The sequence below is a fragment of the Schistocerca nitens genome, chromosome 1 (assembly GCF_023898315.1).
Source record: "Schistocerca nitens isolate TAMUIC-IGC-003100 chromosome 1, iqSchNite1.1, whole genome shotgun sequence".
NCBI lineage: Eukaryota > Metazoa > Arthropoda > Insecta > Orthoptera > Acrididae > Schistocerca > Schistocerca nitens.
In genome coordinates, this window is record NC_064614.1 from 1,193,080,283 (window position 1) to 1,193,101,692 (window position 21,410).

The 21,410-nt window shown below is 42.7% G+C and overlaps 1 protein-coding gene and 1 non-coding gene across 2 annotated transcripts in view; both read right to left on the minus strand.

Annotated features, from left to right (window-relative positions):
* Positions 1–21,410, minus strand: part of LOC126233427 (uncharacterized) — a 511,079-nt gene that overhangs the window by 380,054 nt on the left and 109,615 nt on the right. The window lies entirely within an intron of this gene.
* Positions 3,606–3,680, minus strand: Trnas-uga (transfer RNA serine (anticodon UGA)). Its single transcript has one exon. It is a non-coding gene; the product is annotated as a tRNA-Ser (tRNA).

Genomic DNA, 21,410 nt, shown 5'->3' on the forward strand with positions numbered 1-21,410 from the left:
ACAATTAGTTCTCGGCTACGTGTGGCGTTGTGCCACTCCACACATGTGCCAATGGAAGCGCCTCTGATGATTTAGGACGTGGCGTTACAATCACACTCGGTTTCAGAAAGGTTTTTAACGTCGTCCGCCCACAGTCAGCATCATCTTCTCTCTTTTTCCTCTCACTTGCGAAATACGTCAATAAAAACAACAACACACTGATTACGACAGTCGATGAATATTCGTATGGGTGGTGTAAGTGGTAGACGTGTTTTCACATAAATAACGCACTGCTTCCTTCTTTCGTCTATCTAGCAACTCCGCCACACGCAGTAACGGATATCAATAAGTTCCATGATTTACAAATACCTGCGACTATCTTCTAATTCAGTGTCACTTTATGAGTAAGACGCAGGCCATAGGTACGAACTGTCGATGCTATGTCAAATACTTCTGCGGATAATGAACGGAAAGAATCCATAACAAGTGACTAGACACGAAATACTGGTATCGTAACGAAATGATTGAAAACGCTTTGCTTTGTGTAGAACAGCAGTCACGTTCTGTTAGCGGAAACTCTGAGGCCGCAACAACTGTTTTCGACTTGTTCGGCTTTCGAGCACCGTTGTGGTTATAGAAGTCTAAGGACACGAAAAGTAAGCGTTACTTGAGAAGGCAATGAGAGAGGGTAATAGCGTACCCTCGATGCTGTGTTCAATCTGTACACAGAGCAAGCAATAAAGGAAACCACTGACAAATTTGGAAAGAAAATTGAAGTTCAAGGAGAAGAAATAAAAACTACTATGTTTTTTGATAACATTGTAATTCTGTCATAGACGGATGAGCAGTTGAACAGAATGGATAGTATTTTTAAAAACAGGGTGTAAGATGAACAGCAATAAAAGTAAAACAAAGTTAATCAAATGAATGACTGCAAAAATGAATGTTGTCATAGTTTATCCTCGACACAAACTGTGCACCCTATGACTATCGGTAGATTATTTTACAGGTACACTTTTATCAAGTTAATGATGCAAAAATCGTTGTACTAGTAATTAACGTAAATAATTGTTACAAATGGAGTAGTTACTAGTTACATTCAAAGTGCGGGAAATATTTTTTCACAAGTTGTAAACTGATGATAAGCCACTACATGAATTGTGTGATACATCCTGGTGCAAATATAAGCAGGCAAAAGCAGAAAACAAAACCTACCCACATAAACGCAGTCTTCCTGAAGCAGTCTTAAACACCATTAAGCCAACATTACAGTTACTAACTCATCCAGATTTGTTAAAGAAATGTACCCATGGTGCAACGCAAAACCCGAATGAGGGCTTCAACAGTCTCACTTGGAATAGATGCCCAATTTACTGTTGTTAAAATTGCCACATATGATGCGTGTCTGGTATTTAATGATAGTAACATTGGAAGAATAAGGACCCTTACTGGACTAGGATTTGTTGCAGGTTGCTTCACCGAGAAGCTATTGAAGAAGACAGATACTGCGCCAGTTGCTCGTTATGAATTGTCTGTGAAGGATATAGCCAAAAGGGCACGCCAGAAACATCAGATGAAAAGGAAACAGGTACACGAAGAGCAAGAAGACCAAATGTATGGTTATGGTCAACATTAGGGTACTAGTTTATGATATAAAACCTTATAAAATCTTTTATTTGCATTTCCCGGAACTTCCATTTTTCAGTGTATTAGGAACATTTTCCCCTAAACCATTGGAGATAGGCAAAGTGAAATTTTCTGCAGACTTTGTTCATAGTATAACACAACTTCCTGTGGTACAAGGTTTTTCTAAGTGTATTTCTGTCAAAATTATTTACTTTTCACCGCCCGCTGTGGCGGAGCGGTTCTAGGTGCTTCAGTCCGGAACTGCGCTGCTGCTACGGTCGCAGGTTCGAATCCTGCCTCGGGCATGGACGTATGTGATGTCCTTAGGTTAGATAGGTTTAAGCAGATCTAAGTCTAGGGGAGTGATGACCACAGATGTTAAGTCCCATAGTGCTGAGAGCCATTTGAACCATTTACTTTTACGTGAAATTGGAATTGCTTTGTTTCATACGTATAACTGTTTAAAATGAATTGTAAGAGTTCTAAAACTGATATTAAAAAATTGTTCCACACGTTTTATTATCTGATTACTATAAATTACGAACCACAATATGAAAGTTGTAAGAAAAGTAATTTTTGTGAAAATGTTCCTTGTGTGTTAACATGTGTTGCGAAAGTTTCCAACAATGCCATGATCAATTTTTTTGAGAAAAAATTTGAAAAAATTCAGGAATAATAGCCTATAACATAATTACCTCACGCGCAAAATTTGGTTCTATAATCTTTCAAACACCATAAACTGTGTTAGGTTATGTAAAAGGTCCATTTTCTCCTACGCCCTCCCTTAAGGTTTGCATTATATCTACATTATGAATACAGGGGGCAACTATACGGCCCTGTCATATTAATGTGACCACCCTCTGTGTTCGAAATCAACGTGCAATAACCACTCACAGACGGCATGTGACCATACTAGCAGTGGAAGACATATGAAACGTGTTGGGAGATTGCGGATAACAGTGTAGTCGCTCAGATGATGTGGAAACTGAGTGATTCAGCTGACGTCCAAAAGGACATCATCACTGGCTTTCGTGCCAGGGGATGAAGTATTTCCGGAATGGGTAAGTCTGAAAACTGTTTGTGTACCACCATGATTAAAGTATGCAGTGTATGGCAAAATGGCTCCGAGGCAACTGTGTTGCACCACTGGCCGGAGATGTGTACGGGCGAACAGACGAGCAGCTGTTGAGTAACTGATCGCCCATACGAACCGAAACGCTACCAGCAGTGTTTCCTCAACGACCGTCCGGCGAACGGTGCTGTGTATGGGCATCCACAGCGGGCGCCTGGTTCATTCATCCATGCTGACCGCTATTCATTGGCGACGAAAGCTGGATTTCGCACGCCACTTGACATCCACTAAGTGGCTACAGGTGACCTTTTCAGATGAATCACATTTTATGCTCCCTCAGACAGATGGCCGTAGCGGTGCACGACGTGAAACGTCTCAAAGTAGAGGGGTCCAGTCCTGAGGAGGGAGCGATTCGAACTGGAGAATGTTTTCGCGGCATTCCCTAAACGATCTCGCTATTCTACAAGGTACAGTTGATGAAGCGGTTTTCGGATACCGCTACCAGTTACAAAATTTTGTTAACTACTAAATTATTTATTTAGCAACATGAGTCGACGTGATACTCATCATCAGGCTATATTGGCATTACAAAAACAAAATTTCCTTACATGACTATTGTGATCATCCTGTGAAGAGAGAGAGATAAGTAGTATGAGACGATATCATTTTGTATATTTATCTGCATTTTTGTAAAACACTCACTTTGTTCTCGTGGCGTGAAATTCTGCTTATGATATGCTTGCTCTCTTGGATTTCTTCACCATTGTACACAAACTTCACAAGGGTGACTTTATTAGACGACAACACTAAACAAATCAGCAGTGCAGAAAAAAAGATGGCGGTCAAAACAAGGTTAGTTCCAGAAGGAGATTTTCACTCTGCAGCGGAGTGTGCGCTGATACGAAACTTCCTGGCAGATTAAAACTGTGTGCCGGACCGAGACTCGAACTCGGGACCTTTGCCTTTCACGGGCAAGTGCTCTACCAACTGAGCTACCCAAGCACGACTCACACCCCGTCCTCACAGCTTTACTTCTGCCACTACCTCGTCTCCTACCTTTCAAACTTTACAGAAGCTCTCCTGCGAACCTTGCAGAAGTATCACTACTGAAAGAAACGATATTGCAGAGACATGGCTTTGCCACAGTCTGGGGGATGTTTCCAGAATGAGATTTTCACTCTGCAGCGAAATGTGCGCTGATATGAAACTTCCTGGCAGATTAAAACTGTGTGCCGGACCGAGACTCGAACTCGGGGCCTTTGCCTTTCGCGGGCTAGTGCTCTACCAACTTTTTTTTTTTTTTTATTCAGTTTGTTCGGTATTGCTCGTTGCGTTTGGTCTGGGCGGACGTCACAAGACATCCGTTCAAGTTGATCGTTGATTGTTTGACTCAGTTTTTTTTATTACAGAGAGCATGCAGCCCTCTGACCGAACACGCTGAGCTCCGTGCCGGCTATCAACTGAGCTACCCAAGCACGACTCAAGCCCCGTCCTCACAGTTTTACTTCTGCCAGATCTCGTCTCTTACCTTCCAAACTTTACAATCTGCCAGGAAGCTTCAAGGTTAGTTCCGATCTGACAATCGATATGTTGATTCTGGTGTTGTCACTAGCAATGTCTTCTCTATCTCTTGCTGTCGTATTACTCGTGTTGGTTGGTGTTATATTTTACAAAATGTGGCAATTTTACAATACAAACGACACTAAGATTTTTTTTTAATTTTAAGAACTACAAAGATATTTCTGGGAACTGTACTCATATATAATCTCCATGTCATGTACTTACTATTTTAAGAGTACAGAATTTGAAATTCGTGTAGAAGTATGAATTTTTAAACTCTCTCATTTCATTTATGATCTCGTATTTCGACTTATGGCAATGGATGAAGGTTTCCATTTCTTCCAAAATGTCGATTCTCCAGCTCTTTTCCACAGTATGCAGTACTTTAGGGTCGCTGTCTGTTTCAACACTTTGCCCTGTTTCATTTATATATCTTTGTAATTCTTAAAATAAAAAAGATTTTTACTGTCATTTGTTCTATAAACTGTCACAGTAGCTCATTTTGTTAAATACCGGTTGATCAAAAAGTCAGTATAAATTTGAAAACTGAATAAATCACGGAATAATGTAGATAGAGAGGTAAAAATTGAGTTCAAAAATGTCCGACAGATGGCGCGTCATCTGATCAAAATAGCAATAATTAGCATAACAAAGTAAGACAAAGCAAAGATGATGATCTTTACAGGAAATGCTCAATATGTCCACCATCATTCCTCAACAATAGCTGTAGTCGAGGAATAATGTTGTGAACAGCACTGTAAAGCATGTCCGGAGTTATGGTGAGGCACTGGCGTCGGATGTTGTCTTTTAGCATCCTTAGAGATGTCGAGTCGATCACGATACACTTGCGACTTCAGGTAACTCCAAAGCCAATAATCGCAAGGACTGAGGTCTGGGGACCTGGGAGACCAAGCATGACGAAAGTGGCGGCTGAGCACACGATCATCACCAAACGACGCGCGCAAGAGATCTTTCACGCGTCTACCAATATGGGGTGGAGCGCCATGCTGCATAAACATCGTACGTTCCAGCAGGTGTTTATCAGCCAGGCTAGGGATGATGCGATTTTGTATAGATCGGCGTACCTCTCACCCGTCACGGTAGCAGTTTTTCTGTCCAGTGCCATCCATCTGCCGGACATTCGGACATTTTGTGAACTTCGGTTTTTTTTTTTTTGGGTTATTAAGTCATCCTTGTGAATTTAGTGAACAATGGTGAAGAAATCAGCTATGGAAATAGCGATTCCTCAGCACATCACGAGAACAATGCCACGCCACAAAAAACAAAGTGAGTGTTTTATAAAAATTTTCATGTGAACATCAGACCAATATACAAAGTGACATCGCCTCATACCAAGTTACCATTCTCTCTCTGCTACGGTCGCAGGTTCGAATCCTGCCTCGGGCATAAATGTGTGTGATGTCCTTAGGTTGGTTAGGTTTAAGTAGTTCTAAGTCTAGGGGACTGATGACCTCAGATGTTAAGTCCTATAGTGCTTAGAGACATTTGAACCTTCTCTCTCTTTCCGCAGGATTATCACAACAGTCATATAAAGAAACTTTAATACCTGTATACGCTTATTTTAAATACTTTTTTAACGGAAGTATAGCCCAATGATGAGGTATCACTTCGAAACATACCGCTAAATAAATAATGTAGTAGTCAACAAATTCTGTGACTGGCAGCGATACTTGATAATCTTTTCATCTTTTTTAAACAATCACGGTCCATTAATGGTCAATATGGCTTCGAATTATTTAACACAGGTATGCATCTGTCCTTGGGAACCATGTCCACCCCTCCATGTAGTTTATTTTCCTCAGCACGATGGCACCTACCAGCAGAACAATGCAATGTGTCACACAGCGCATGTGCATTTTTTGAGCAGTATCTGGATGAGTTTACCGTAATTCCCTGGCCGGATTTAAGCCCAATCGAAAATCTATAGGATCTTCTCGATTGGGCTGCTGGTGCCACTGACCTTCAACCGAGAAATCTAGCGCAGTTCCCCACGGCACTGGAGTCTGCATGGCTCCAGATGTCTCTCGGTACCTTACAGAACCTCACTCGCTCTCTTCCTGCACATCTTCCAGCTATCTGAGCTGCAAAAGGCGGCTATTCAAGCTTTCGACTGGTGATCACATTAATGTAACTGCACAGTGTTCTTGCGATTGTAGCAGGTAGCAGTGTAATGCATCCTTTTTGTTGATGTTTTACATGCAACGGCTCATCTGAAGATGAAACTGATGCTTTAGAAATTGTGTATGTCATATAAAAAAAAAGAAAGACCCATTGGAAAGCCTTGGCTAATTCAAGAGATGTTTACTTCAATTGGATACACGAGATACTGAATTGACGAAATGAAAAAAATATAAAAATGCGGTAAATGAAGGCGGCAAAATCGGAGAATATCAGGGAGGTTTTAGAAAGGTTAGATCGTGTTCGGAGTAAATACTAAACCTCAAAAACATCATGGCATACTAAAAATAAAGGGCAAAGACGTACGTAATCTCCTTCATGATTTCAAAAAAACCATATGATTCGATTGATAGAGAATCTCTATTATCAGTCCTGGAAGAAATGGGTTTGGATAAGAAAACAACTAATATTATAAAAGAGACCTCTAGAAATACATTTTCTAAATTTAAATTTATGAGCGAATTATCGGAACAAAAAAAAGTCCAAATGTATGTGAAATCTTATGGGACTTCACTGCTAAGGTCATCAGTCCCTAAACTTACACACTACGTAACCTAAATTATCCTAAGGACAAACACACACGCCCATGCCCGAGGGAGGACTCGAACCTCCGCCTGGAGCAGCCGGAATTATCGGAACCTTTCGAAATAAAAACGGGAGTGCGACAGGGGGATGGGCTCTCACCGTTGCTGTTCAATTGTGCGCTTGAGAAAGTAGTCACAGAATGGAACACAAATATTACCAGTGGTATAAGACTAGGTTGCAAGAAGAACCACCTTAAAGTAAATTGCATTGCTTTTGCAGATGATATGGCCCTGTTTACTGAAACAGTGGAAGAAGCACGGGAACAGATCCTTGAACTAAAGAAACAAGCAGCTAAAATAGGTATTCACATCTCCTTTGAAAAAACTAAGATATTGACAAACATCAAGCACTCATGTAAATACCTCAAAGGTCAAGAACAGAAGATTGATATAGAACAAGAATTCAAATATCTCTGAGAATGGATTAGTTGGAATGCCGGGGAAAGCAAAGCAATGGAATTCAGAAAAAATAAACTTGAATTGTCCTTCAAACTATCAGAAAATACATACAACAAAAAATCCCTTTCATGGGGATCCAAAATTACACATTACAAGATAGTGATTAATCCAGAAGCACTGTATGCAGCAGAAACACTAAACATGAATTACAAAGGCCAAATGGAGAAACTTGAGCTAGAGGAAAGAAAGATTTTAAGAAAAATCATAGGAACAAAATTTAAAGACAATAAGATTATATACCGGGTGATCAAAAAGTCAGTATAAATTTGAAAACTTAATAAACCACGGAATGATGTAGATAGAGAGGTAAAATTTGACACAAATGCTTCGATAAACATGGGGTTTTATTAGAACAAAAAAAAAGCACCCCATACTGCTAGACGCGTGAAACATCTCTTGCGTGCGTCGTTTGGTGATGATCGTGTGCTCAGCCGCCACTTTCGTCATGCTTGGCCTCCCAGGTCCCCAGACCTCAGTCCGTGTGATTATTGGCTTTGGGGTTACCTGAAGTCGCAAGTGTATCGTGATCGACAGACATCTCTAGGGATGCTGAAAGACAACATCTGACGCCAATGCCTCAACATAACTTCGGACATGCTTTACAGTGCTGTTCACAACATTATTCCTCGACTACAGCTATTGTTGAGGAATGATGGTGGACATATTGCGCATTTCCTGTAAAGAACATCATCTTTGCTTTGTCTTACTTTGTTATGCTAATTATTGCTATTCTGATCAGATGAAGCGCCATCTGTCGGTCATTTTTTGAACATTTGTATTTTTTTTGGTTCTAATAAAACCCCATGTCATTCCAAGCATGTGTGTCAATTTGTACCTCTCTATCTACATTATTCCGTGATTTATTCAGTTTTCAAATTTATATTGCCTTTTGATCACCCAGTACATCAAAAATGAAACCCAACTGGTTTAAAGAAACTGAGAAAGACCTAGTAGAATTAAAGATTTCAGAAAATTCACTTAATGATCGAACAGTTAAATTAATTACTAAAGATGAAAACATAAGGTTCCAAGACAAATCTTACTAAAGATGAAAACATAAGGTTCCAAGACAAATCTATAGAAACGTCCAAACCCTTCACCTCGGAAGACGAGAGGAAAAGAAGATCAGAAAGAATGAAGAAATACTGGGCCCGAAGAGAAGAACAACGCACAAAGAAATGATTGATGCAGCGTACCCCAAACTGGGTGAAGCGAAAGAAGAAGAAGCAGGCAAAAAATGAAGTTGACAGAAAGGGTGAAATAATTAAGCAGGTATAGCTACAGGACAAGACTGCAGAGGCTTACATGATTGGGAGAAGGACAGAGGCTACCTATAGGAAAATTAAATAAATTTTTGGAGAAAAGAGAAGCGGCTGTATGAATATCAACAGCTCGGATGGAAACCTGGTACTAACCAAAATAGGGATCGCCAAAAGATAGGTGGACAATATAAAAGGGCTACAGAAGAGAAATGAACTTAAAAACAGTATTAAAAGGAAGCCAATGAAAATGAGATCGAAGATGAGAGATTGCGAGAAGAATATGTCACATGACTAAGTCGAAATTAGGTCGCGGGAATGGATTACATTCCCTTAGAATTTCTGCGATCCTTGGCAGTGCCGCCCATGACAAAACTATCCTGTCTGGCGTGCAAGGTACACAACGCAAGCGAAATACATTCAGAGTTCAGGAAGAATGTGATAATTCCATTTTCCATGTAGGCAACAGGTGCTAATATCACTGAACTGTTAGTTTAATGAGTCGTGTTTGCAAAATACTGACACAAATTATTTACAGGAGAATGGAAAATCTGGTAGAAGCCAAACTCGGTGAATGTCTGTTTGGGTCCGAAGAAATGTGAGATTCTGAACCTACTATTTACCTTAGAAGTAGACTAAAGAATAGCACATCTACGTTTATTGCAGCTGAAAATTTAGTGAAAGACTTGACAACATGGACTGGAATACTCTCTTTGAAATTCTGAAGGTAGCATGGGTATAATGCAGGGAGCGAAAGACAATTTACAAGTTCTGCGGAAATCAGATGGTAGTAATAAGAGCCGAAGTACCCAAAAGATAATGCATAGTTGAGAGGAGAAGGTGACAGAAGTGTAGCCTATTCCTGGTGATATCAACCTGTACAATAAGCAAGATGTGGAGGCAACCAAGGAGAAATTTGGAAAGGGAATTAAAGTTAAAGGAGGAAAACGCAGTAGAAGAATTTGCAATGTGCTGCCACAGAAGAATGCTAAAGATTAGATGGACACATTGAATGACAGATGAGGAGGTGCTGAGCTGAAATCGGAAAAAAGTAATTTATGAGAAACTTCACTAAAAGAAGGATCGGGCTGATAAGACATATCGTGAGGTATAAAAGGTATGGGTACGGTGGGAAGTGTAGGGGTAAAAATTGTACAGGGGAAATCAAGGCACGAATACAATAAGCACTTTGAAATGGATCTAGGTTGCGGCACTCATTCAGAGATGAAGAGGCTTTTAGGATAGACTAGGGTGGAGAATGGCATCAAATCATTCATCGGACTGAATGAAGACCACAACAACAACAACTAGAAAGACATATGACTGCGCATTTCCAAATAAGGATCCATCAGCCTACGATGGGTTGGGCAGGGTTCTATGGTATGAAGAATTCGTCTTACTAATTACCTTACAGAGGGTAAAACAATAACTTTTCAGTGCCACATACGACGAGTTCAGAGGGAAAGAAAAACAAGCCCATAGTTTACTCTTTCGAGAAAGACTGATATAAGATTAAAGTAATATATTTAACTGCAGACAAAGAACTAAACATTAACAGACTTATAACTAAACTTGCATCAATGTTTCATTCCATATTTTACTGTGTCCTCTTAAATTATTTATTTTGTAATTAATTATCCAAATTATAAGCCTACAAACAAATATACTTAACGTTGCTTCTTCTTCTTCGCACGAACATAATTTCATCCCAAATTACCGAATCATGGTATTCGTGAAAATCTTGCTCTTCAATTTTCTAATCTTCTTCTTGTAGCAATCTCTGCCATTAGAAAGTTCTTGTAATGTGGCTGATATACTGGTGGAAGGAACTACAGTAAACCAAGCATGTCCTCTTCCTTTCCATTTGCAAATGACCTCTGATTCTTGTAAAGCTGTTTCTGATGGACACTTGCCGGTAAGTTTAGCTTATTTCCTTTTTTCTTCTTCATAAAATTTACGTCATAGTCTCTTTAAACCTCACTGTACAAGGCATGCCTCTATCATACCTCATTCATCGGATTTTTAACCTGTTTACCTATGAGTTATCAACAGTTTATTTTCTGTTTGCAATTACATGTTGTAATGATTTTGTACTTACAAAATCCTCTCTTTCCATTATACAGACTTCAAATTTTGGTGCATCGCGTTTTTCAGATTTTTACGGTTTTGAACCAGTCCTCTGGGTCATAAGCATACTGCTCGTTACGCACAGCTTTCTCTATCAGACCGAAATCAGTATCGTTCGTTAAAAACGAATGGTCCGATACCACAACTATGCTGCAGGTGTAGGAAACTCAGGAAAGACAAAGCCGTCCGCCAATCAATGTGGCCACATACATTTCGCTGCATGCATGTTTACCCGCCGGATTTCCTGTAATGTGCTTCCCAAATTTACGTGGTTCACAATAGCTTCGCCACAATGGGCTATTGTCTCTGAGCTTCAAGGAACTACTGCATCCTGTAGACTGAATATTGAACTAAGGACGTTTTTCACCACTGCCGTGAAGAATTTTTGGTATTTTGAACCCAAGTTTTCAGTTTTTTGGACTTGGTCCACTTTTGCTCCAAGCCTTCTTATGTCTCCTGGGTAAAATGTTTGAAAAAAGAAACACCAGGAGAGCCCTCAATAGCGAAAGGTGAATCTTGCTTACCATCAGGACAACGCTTTTAACTACAAAGGAGCTTTGGCACTGGAAAATCAATTTAAAAATTCGGACATCTGAAATATGAACTGTTGGAAGAGCACTAGAGTTTGCACACACTGTCTTCCGCGTATTCATATATCGAAAGAATATTTATTTATTTATTTATTTACAAGTGGCAAGGGCCTCATCGACCATATGCCTGCTCTACAAGCCTCTTCCTTTTTCTTCTGTTTAGTGCACTGTTTGTTCATTCAGTGTTCGTTTCATCTCAGTTGTATCCTCCCGGATGTTATCTCTCCACCTATTTCTGGGTCTCTAGTTCCATCTATTGTTCTTCCGAATGCTATTTTAGGTAGTCTGTCATTCTTGCTACATGGCCTGCCTTGTTCAACCTTCTCTTAGTTAGCACATCTACGATGTTACGGTGTTTGTACAGTTATCTTAATTCTTCATTGTTTCTTATCCTCCACTCCATGTTATCTTCATCATACACTGGACCAAAATTTTTCTTAGTATTTTTCCTTCAAATATTAACAGTTTTTCTTCATCTTTCTTTCTAAATATTAATGCTTCGCATCCGTATAGCGCTACTGGTATAATGGTCGACCAATGCAAGCACATTTTGAAGTTAGTACTCAGTGATCTTCTCTGTAAGATTTTGATAAAACCAAAGAGTGTTTTCTTCACTGTTGCTAGACGGGCATGTACTTCAATATTCATTCCATTATTGTTACTAAACAGACTCCTTAAGTACTTGAAGCGGTTAACTGTTTTGAAAGTGAATCCATCTACAGCCAAAGGTGCATCATTTTGGTTTTTTTTTTTACTTATGACCAGATATTCTGTCTTGTCTTCACTGACATGTAATCCTGCATCCTCAGCAATTTGGAAATAATTTTGAATCATTTTGATTAATTCTGTTTTGGAACTGCTTATTAATACTACATCATCTGCATAGGCAAGTCTAGTAATGTTCATCTTCTGCATTTGGATCCCCTGTGGATTAGTTTTTCTAAATTCTCTATCGATCTTCTCTAAGACGACGTTAAATAAAATAGGTTAAATGGCGTCTCCTTGTCTCAGTCGAGTGAACACCTTAAAATTTTGTGTTTCTCCTACAGGTGTCTTGATACGATATAAGGGTCCATCTGTACAGGTTTTAATTAATCTGATTATCTTCGATGCTATTTCAGATTCTGTCATTATATTTAGAAGTGTCTGTCGGTGTATGCTGTCGCATGCCTTCATGAAATCTACAAACAGTGTGTGTACACCTATATCGAATTCCCACACTTTTCAGTTATCTGTCTTAAAGTGAAAAGATGACATAATGTGGATCTATTTCTGCGGAAACCGCATCGGTAGTCACCAATTAATTCTTCAATAATTGGGATCAATCTCTTTAATGAGCACGTCGATAGGATTTTATAAGTCACATCCAGTAACGTAATTCCTCTATAGTTGTCGCACACAAGGGTCTGCAGGTATGGTTTCTGTTTTCCAAATTGTTTCTATTAAAGACTGTAGATATGCTTCCAGTTGTGGTCCTCCATTCTTTGATGACTCAGCGTATATCTAGTCTTCACCACAAGCCTTGGTACTCTCTAATTTCTTTATGGCTTGTGGTATTTCATTTACTGATGGCATGGTAGCTTGTACATCAACTGTATCAGGTTCTTCAAATTTGAAGTAAGACTGTGAATCATTGCAGTTGACTAACTGTGAAAAGTACGTCTTCCATCTTTTTTGTATGTCACTCTTGTTGGTCAGTACTTTCCCATGCTGATTCTTCATAAACTGTCCTCTTTTAGTAAATTTACACAATTACTTAAAATATTGTGATATATCTCCGTTGCTCTGTGGTGCTTGAAATCATCCACTGCTTCTTTTATCATATGGTTATAGTTTTCCATTTTCTCTGGTGTTAGGGTTCGTTGTGTTTCCTGGCGGATTTTGTCATATACACTCCTGGAAATTGAAATAAGAACACCGTGAATTCATTGTCCCAGGAAGGGGAAACTTTATTGACACATTCCTGGGGTCAGATACATCACATGATCACACTGACAGAACCACAGGCACATAGACACAGGCAACAGAGCATGCACAATGTCGGCACTAGTACAGTGTATATCCACCTTTCGCAGCAATGCAGGCTGCTATTCTCCCATGGAGACGATCGTAGAGATGCTGGATGTAGTCCTGTGGAACGGCTTGCCATGCCATTTCCACCTGGCGCCTCAGTTGGACCAGCGTTCGTGCTGGACGTGCAGACCGCGTGAGACGACGCTTCATCCAGTCCCAAACATGCTCAATGGGGGACAGATCCGGAGATCTTGCTGGCCAGGGTAGTTGACTTACACCTTCTAGAGCACGTTGGGTGGCACGGGATACATGCGGACGTGCATTGTCCTGTTGGAACAGCAAGTTCCCTTGCCGGTCTAGGAATGGTAGAACGATGGGTTCGATGACGGTTTGGATGTACCGTGCACTATTCAGTGTCCCCTCGACGATCACCAGTGGTGTACGGCCAGTGTAGGAGATCGCTCCCCACACCATGATGCCGGGTGTTGGACCTGTGTGCCCCGGTCGTATGCAGTCCTGATTGTGGCGCTCACCTGCACGGCGCCAAACACGCATACGACCATCATTGGCACCAAGGCAGAAGCGACTCTCATCGCTGAAGACGACACGTCTCCATTCGTCCCTCCATTCACGCCTGTCGCGACACCACTGGAGGCGGGCTGCACGATGTTGGGGCGTGAGCGGAAGACGGCCTGACGGTGTGCGGGACCGTAGCCCAGCTTCATGGAGACGGTTGCGAATGGTCCTCGCCGATACCCCAGGAGCAACAGTGTCCCTAATTTGCTGGGAAGTGGCGGTGCGGTCCCCTACGGCACTGCGTAGGATCCTACGGTCTTGGCGTGCATTCGTGCGTCGCTGCGGTCCGGTCCCAGGTCGACGGGCACGTGCACCTTCCGCCGACCACTGGCGACAACATCGATGTACTGTGGAGACCTCACGCCCCACGTGTTGAGCAATTCGGCGGTACGTCCACCCGGCCTCCCGCATGCCCACTATACGCCCTCGCTCAAAGTCCGTCAACTGCACATACGGTTCACGTCCACGCTGTCGCGGCATGCTACCAGTGTTAAAGACTGCGATGGAGCTCCGTATGCCACGGCAAACTGGCTGACACTGACGGCGGCGGTGCACAAATGCTGCGCAGCTAGCGCCATTCGACGGCCAACACCGCGGGTCCTGGTGTGTCCGCTGTGCCGTGCGTGTGATCATTGCTTGTACAGCCCTCTCGCAGTGTCCGGAGCAAGTATGGTGGGTCTGACACACCGGTGTCAATGTGCTCTTTTTTCCATTTCCAGGAGTGTATTCTGCCGCCGACGTACATCGAGCGTAAGGATCGCGACCACAAGACAAGAGAATTTTGTGCTCGAACGGAAGTATATGCATAGTCCTTTTCGTTTGTACGTAGTCCTTTTCCCCTTGGTCCTGTCCCCCTCTGTAGCATAGCGGTAGTGGTACCGCCTACCGAGCAGGAGGCCCGGGTTCGATTCCCGGCAGAGGACTGGGTGTTGTGTGTCTTTCCTCATCATTTTCATCAACATGATTGACTCACAAGTCGCCGAAGTGGCGTCAACTAAAATGGACTTGCAATACGGCGGCCGAACTCCCCGAATGGGTCCTTCCGGCCAACAATGCCATACGATCATTTCCATTTTTTCCTCTTGCTCCATTTGAGGGTGGAATGAGAAAGGAAATAACCACCAGTTGCGCACGGTACCCTCCACTAGGCACCATACGGTGGCTTGCAGAGTTTATGTATAGGTGTAGATCTAGATGAGCTGTTTGGATCCAGTGGGTTAGGTTACTGCACCCGTAGATGGATAACCTACATATCTTCTAGAACTGCACCACTGATGGGAAATATGCTCATATGAAAAAAGCTGGGATAAAAATAGAACACATGTTCGAGCAAAGAAACATTCTTTCATTACCAGATCGTAAACATTCAGTCTTAGCCTTGTAGGTCCAAACTAAATGGAAAGAAGATTTCTGTGTCATTAGAAGCGGAGTGGAAATTCAGATTGAAGAAGAATGGGAAAAGGAACTAACTATGACCTCTCTGGAATCATCAACGCAGCTCTCGGGCAACGGAAAACTCATATCCGAATAAACGGAAGTAGGCGCGAACCGCATTCTGGCGCGGTAGCTCAGCGTGGTCGGTAGGGATCTGTCCAGCTACCTCTTGTAATAAAAAACTGCTAAAATTCTGAGAGACTTCAGCACAAAAGCAGGCACCTCATAGAAGAAGCCGAACAAGTTGATCGAGAAAAAAGAATGTGATTTCAGTGTATCACTTCACTAGGTAGAAAACCGGATGAAAAATTTATTTATTTAGTAGACCAAACAACTGAGAAGCGGAGAGATCAGAAATATGTCAGGCTGGGAACACAGCTAGCAGGAAAACACCTTGAGGAAAGACGTTTGCAACAGTGGCCGAAACCTTGGAGAATTTTACATACTGACAATGCGGTCACACCCTGGAAAAATTTATTGACATTTATGCATTTCGTTCTACAGAGTCTGTGAATGATCTTTGTGCCAAAAAATCTTGATATGAACGTGCCAATAAGCAGAACATCATATTAGTCCAATGGTGTAGCCCACGAACGTTCAGGCATGAATTTCAAATGTTGCTCCTACAGTATATTTCACAAAACAAATAACTTGCATTTCATCAAAACGTAAGTACGTGATGTGCAAAATGGGAAATCTTTTGGCACATACTTTTGGGTGTAGTGGACACAGATTTCAATCCATGTACACAAAATGTTTCTCCCAATAACAAAATAAATGCAAACTACCCTTCTGGTGATCTCATGCTTTGCATTTTACAGCTATCGCGATTCGTGATAAACTGTATGGCGCAAATAAACGTTCTGTAACGAAGACTGAAACTTGAAGTTACTCCACTCTCCCAGTTTCCTTAAAGAATGATTAAGAAACGCGGCAGGTTACTATATGCAGTCAACAACATTCTTATTTCCTGGAAGCCTCCGAAGGTTTCGCCCTTGGCGTCATCGTGCCTAATATAGAGGAACGTGTTTTCTTGGCTTTATAACCTATTTTTCTCAGGCTGTCATCTACAAAGCAACCCTTTTTATGCTTGGTACTTGAGCAATTACGTGTCGTGCGATCGTTAGCGTTCACTTTGGCTATTTAATTACCCGTAGCGCTTTGATAAATGACAAACCTCCGGTAGCTGTCGTCACGTGGTAGAAATAATTGAATCTCCTAACTTATGAGGTCACCTGTTACAAGGCAGCACCGAGTTTTTTCACTGAGCCCTCCACATCTGGCACTTCGCTCATTCACTTTCTTTCTTTGAATAAGCACGTATAAGGAGAAAAAATTAAAGATTTTTTGAAAGATCATTAAGAGATAGGAATATGTGCCCATAGGTCCCACTCATGAAGCCGTTTCATTCTGTTACGCTTCCAAACAGCAAACAATAAAATTAATGATATCCGAGTGTCTTACGTTGCCAGATACTATCATGCTTCAAAGTATTCGAATGACATGAATTACTTTCCGCCTGATCTGTATGTAAGCCACACAATGTAAATGCCTTGCAGCTACAGTCGCTTAACTATACAAAATGTTTACTACAAGAAACCACCAGAGAACTTTGCTCTGCTATGTATGGCAATCAGTCCAGATGCAAATTACTACCATGGTAACGAAAATATCCAGAAACCCATTATTAGAGTCGACACAGTGTTTAACACTTCTAAACTCAAATTTATTACAATAAATAACACCTCAAAAGACAACTTCTAACTTCAAATTATTGTTGTTGTGGTCTTTAGTGCGAAGACTAGTTTGATGCAGCTCTGCATTGCAATATATCCTGTGCACGCCTCTTCAGCTCCGAATAACTACTGCAACCTACACCCTTCTGAATCTGCTTACTGTATTCACCTCTTTGTCTCCCTCTACGATTATTACCCCCCACGCTTCCCTCCAGTACTAAATTCGTGATCCCTTGATGCCATAAAACGTGTCCCTTCTTCTTGTCAAGTTGTGCCACAATTTTCTCTCCTCCCCAATTCTATTTAATACCTTCTCATTAGTTACATGATCCACCCATCTAATCTTCAGCATTCTTCTGTAGCACCACATTTCAGAAACTGTTTTATCTTCCACTTTTCAATTCCATACATAACTATACTCCAGAAAAATACCTTCAGAACAGAATTCTTGACACTTAAATCTATATTCGATGTTAACAAATTCCTCATCTTCAGAAACGCTTTTCTTGCCATTGCCAGTCTACATTTTATATTCTCCCTACTTCGACCGTTTTGTTATCTTGCTGCCCAAACAGCAAAACTCATATACTACTTTCAGAGTATCGTTTCCTAATCACATTTCCTCACCATTACCTGATATAAGTCGACTAATTTCCACTATCCTTGGTTTGCTTTTTTTGATGTTCATTTTACATCCTTCTTTCAAGACACTGTCCATTCCGTTTAACTGCTCTTCCAAGTCCTTTGCTATCTGTGACAGAATTACAATGTCATTGGCAAAGCTCAAAGTTTTTATTTCTTCCCCATGGGCTTTTATTCCTACTCCAAATTTTCTTTGGTCTCTCTCACCGCTTGCTTAATGTACCGACCGAATAACATCGGGGACAGGATTCAACCCTGTCCCACTCCTGGTCTCAACCACTGCTTTCCTTTCATGCCCCTAGATTCTTATAACTGTCATCTGGTTTCTCAAATGGTTCAAACGGCTCTGAGCACTATGCGACTTAACTTCTGAGGTCATCAATCGCCTGAAACTCAGAACTAAGTAAACCTAACTAACCTAAGGACATCACACACATCCATGCCTGAGGCAGGATCCGAACCTGCGACCGTAGCGGTCGCTCGGTTCCAGACTGTAGCGCCTAGAGCCGCTCTGAGCACTATGCGACTTAACTTCTGAGGTCATCAATCGCCTGAAACTCAGAACTAAGTAAACCTAACTAACCTAAGGACATCACACACATCCATGCCTGAGGCAGGATCCGAACCTGCGACCGTAGCGGTCGCTCGGTTCCAGACTGTAGCGCCTAGAGCCGCACGGCCATTCCGGCCGGCCATCTGGTTTCTGTACTAGTTATAAATAACCTTTCGTTCCCTGTATTTTAAGCCTACTACCTTCAGAATTTCACGGAGAGTATTCCAGCCAACATTGCCAGAAGCTTTCTCTAAGTTTACACATGCTATAAACGTTGGTTTGCCTTTCCTTAACCTATCCTCTAAAATAAATCGTAGGGTCAGTATCACTTCGCGTGTGCCTACATTTTTTCGAAATCCAAACTGATCCTCCCTGAGGTCGGCTTCTACCAGCATTTCCATTCTTCTGTAAGGAATTCCTGTTAGTATGTTGCAACCATGACTTATTAAACTGATAATTCGGAAACTATCACACCTGTCAGCACCTGCTTTCTTTGGAACTGCAGTTATACTTTCTTCTTAAAGTGTGAGGATATTTATACTGTCTCAGACACCTTGCACACCGGATTGAATAATTTTGTCACGGCTGGCTCTCCTGAGGCTATCAGTAGTTCTGACGGATTACATCGTCCCCTGCCGGCCGGAGAGGCCGAGCGGTTCTAGGCGCTTCAGTCTGGAACCGCTCGACCGCTACAGTCGCAGGTTCGGCTCCTGCCTCGGGCATGGATGTGTGCTGCTGCTGCTGCTCTCATCTTTTACTTTCCCCTCTTTGGGGAAGTGTGAGGGGGAGTTTGTAGCCGTGTGTGTATGATTTTTTTCTGTACTTTTTTAGTGTCTGTGATATGTGATGACTGTTTGTATGTGTCTGGTATTTGCCTGAGGTTGGCGAGATGTTTGGTATTATATGGGCAAGGAGCAGGATTTGGGGATTTGGTATTGGGATTTTCTCTTCGACTTAATCGTCGAAGATCGTCGTAGGGCGCTTGTGCTTGTCGCAGGACATGTCATACCGACCTAGGGAGTGGATGAGGGCGTTTCCTGATCTGGAAGAACCCTCACAGAAGGCCCTTGCCAGATCTTGGAAACGCTCTCTCAGGAGTGGGATTTCGTTTGCGGCGTGCAGATCATCTGTGGGGAATCCAAGAGGTAAATGCAGTGCCCTCCTGAGGGCGCGGTTCTGCAGTATCTGGAGTTTGTTCAGGTGCTCCTTTGCCGCGTATCTCCAGACAGGTCACGCATATTCCAGTACTGGCCGGATCAGGGCGTGGTACTGGGCAGGGAAGGGAGCTGGTTGAGTTCAGGATAGGGTATAGGATGGACATTCTGGCGCAGACCTTCCCGTGGACCTCGTCTATGTGGGGTTTCCACGTAAGACGAGAGTCCAAGGTTACGCCAAGGTACTTGGCGGTTCTGCGCCAAGGGAGTTGGGTTCCGTTTAGGTGAAGGTGGAGGGGGGGGGCGTGTTTTCAGAGTTGATGGTGATGCGCCAGCGATGGGCCCAGGTTTCTGTGTCGTCTAAAACCCTTTGTAGCCTACGAATGACCAGGTCCTTGTTCGCATTTCTCGTGTAGAAGGCTGTGTCGTCCGCGTACTGTGCAGTGTGCACCAGGGGGCCGTTGGAGTGTCCGCTGTGAACAAACTGTACAAAACTGGCCCCAAGACAGATCCCTGTTGCACCCCAGCACGAATACGCCTTTTGGTGGAGGTGGCACTTTCTACGTTGACGGAGAAAGTCCTATTCGTGAGATAGCTTTTGATCAGCTGAACTATGCTCCCAGGAAACCCTTGTGTGTACAACTTGTAGAGTAGCTCTCTATGCCATACTGAATCAAAGGCTTTGGCTACGTCTAGTAGCACTATCCCGCAGTAGCCTCTGTGGTTGAAGCCCTCTGTGGCTGCTTCAACCATTCTCATGACCTGTTGTGGGGCAGAGTGGTTCTGCCAGAACCCGAATTGGAAATCCGGCAGAATTTGTTCTCCGGTAATATGTTCTTGTATGCGTCTTAGCAGGAGGGGCTCATAGATCTTGCTGAGAGTTGGCAAGAGGCTAATCGGCCTGTAGTGCTGAGGGAATAGAGGGTCTTTCCCTGGTTTGTGTATCGCAACCACTTCCGCATGTTTCCAGCAAGCTGGGAACAAGTAATCTCGTTGAGGGCGTTCGCGAGGTGTGTGATCGCTGTGGGTTGGAGTTTTTTGACTAACTGGTGAGTGACACTGTCGTGCCCTGGCGCCTTTTTTGTAGGGAGGGACCTGATTACTCTTGCCACGTCCTCGGGGGCAAAAAGTATGGGTTCGTCCTCTGGGTCCTCCTCAGCATTGAGGAAGACAGCCAGTTGACGACTGACTACCTTTTCATGCTCTTCATCCTGGGGTTCTGCCGCTTGAAGCTGCTTCTCGAAGGAGTCGGCGAGGGCGTTGGCCTTCCCAGCATGGCTGTATACCAGTCCCCACTCGCCGTGCAGTGACGGCATCCTAGCGCGTCTTTTTGTGAACTGTTTGGTTGCTTGCCATAGTGTATGATCATCTACTTTGAGACCTGTGAGGCGGTTTTGCCATTGTTGGTTTCTGTGCTCATTGAGCGCTACTTTCAGTTCTCTCTGTAGACGATTGAGCAGCCTCCTGGTGGCCTGATTTCAGGTGATCTCCCACTCTTTTGCCACTCTGCTCTTATGTCGGATTTGAGCTATCAAGTGTTCTGGGAGCTGTATTTGCGGCGGTGGACCATCCCTTTGTGTACGTTTGTAAGATGTCTGGTACTGTGGGAGTGCTACCCATTCTCCCACATCGACCTAGTGAGAGCTATGTCTAACACATCGGGCCTGCTTCCGTTTTTCGGAAAATGTGTGGGCTCGACTGGTCCCCATGTTTCGAAGTGGTGGGTGCGCGCTAGTTGTTGCAGTTTGGCGCCTGCTCTGGAGGTTACTCTAGAATTCCAATCAGGGTGTTTGGCATTCAAGTCTCCTCCTATTACGAGTTTGCCTTCAATTTGCCCTAGAGCAGCT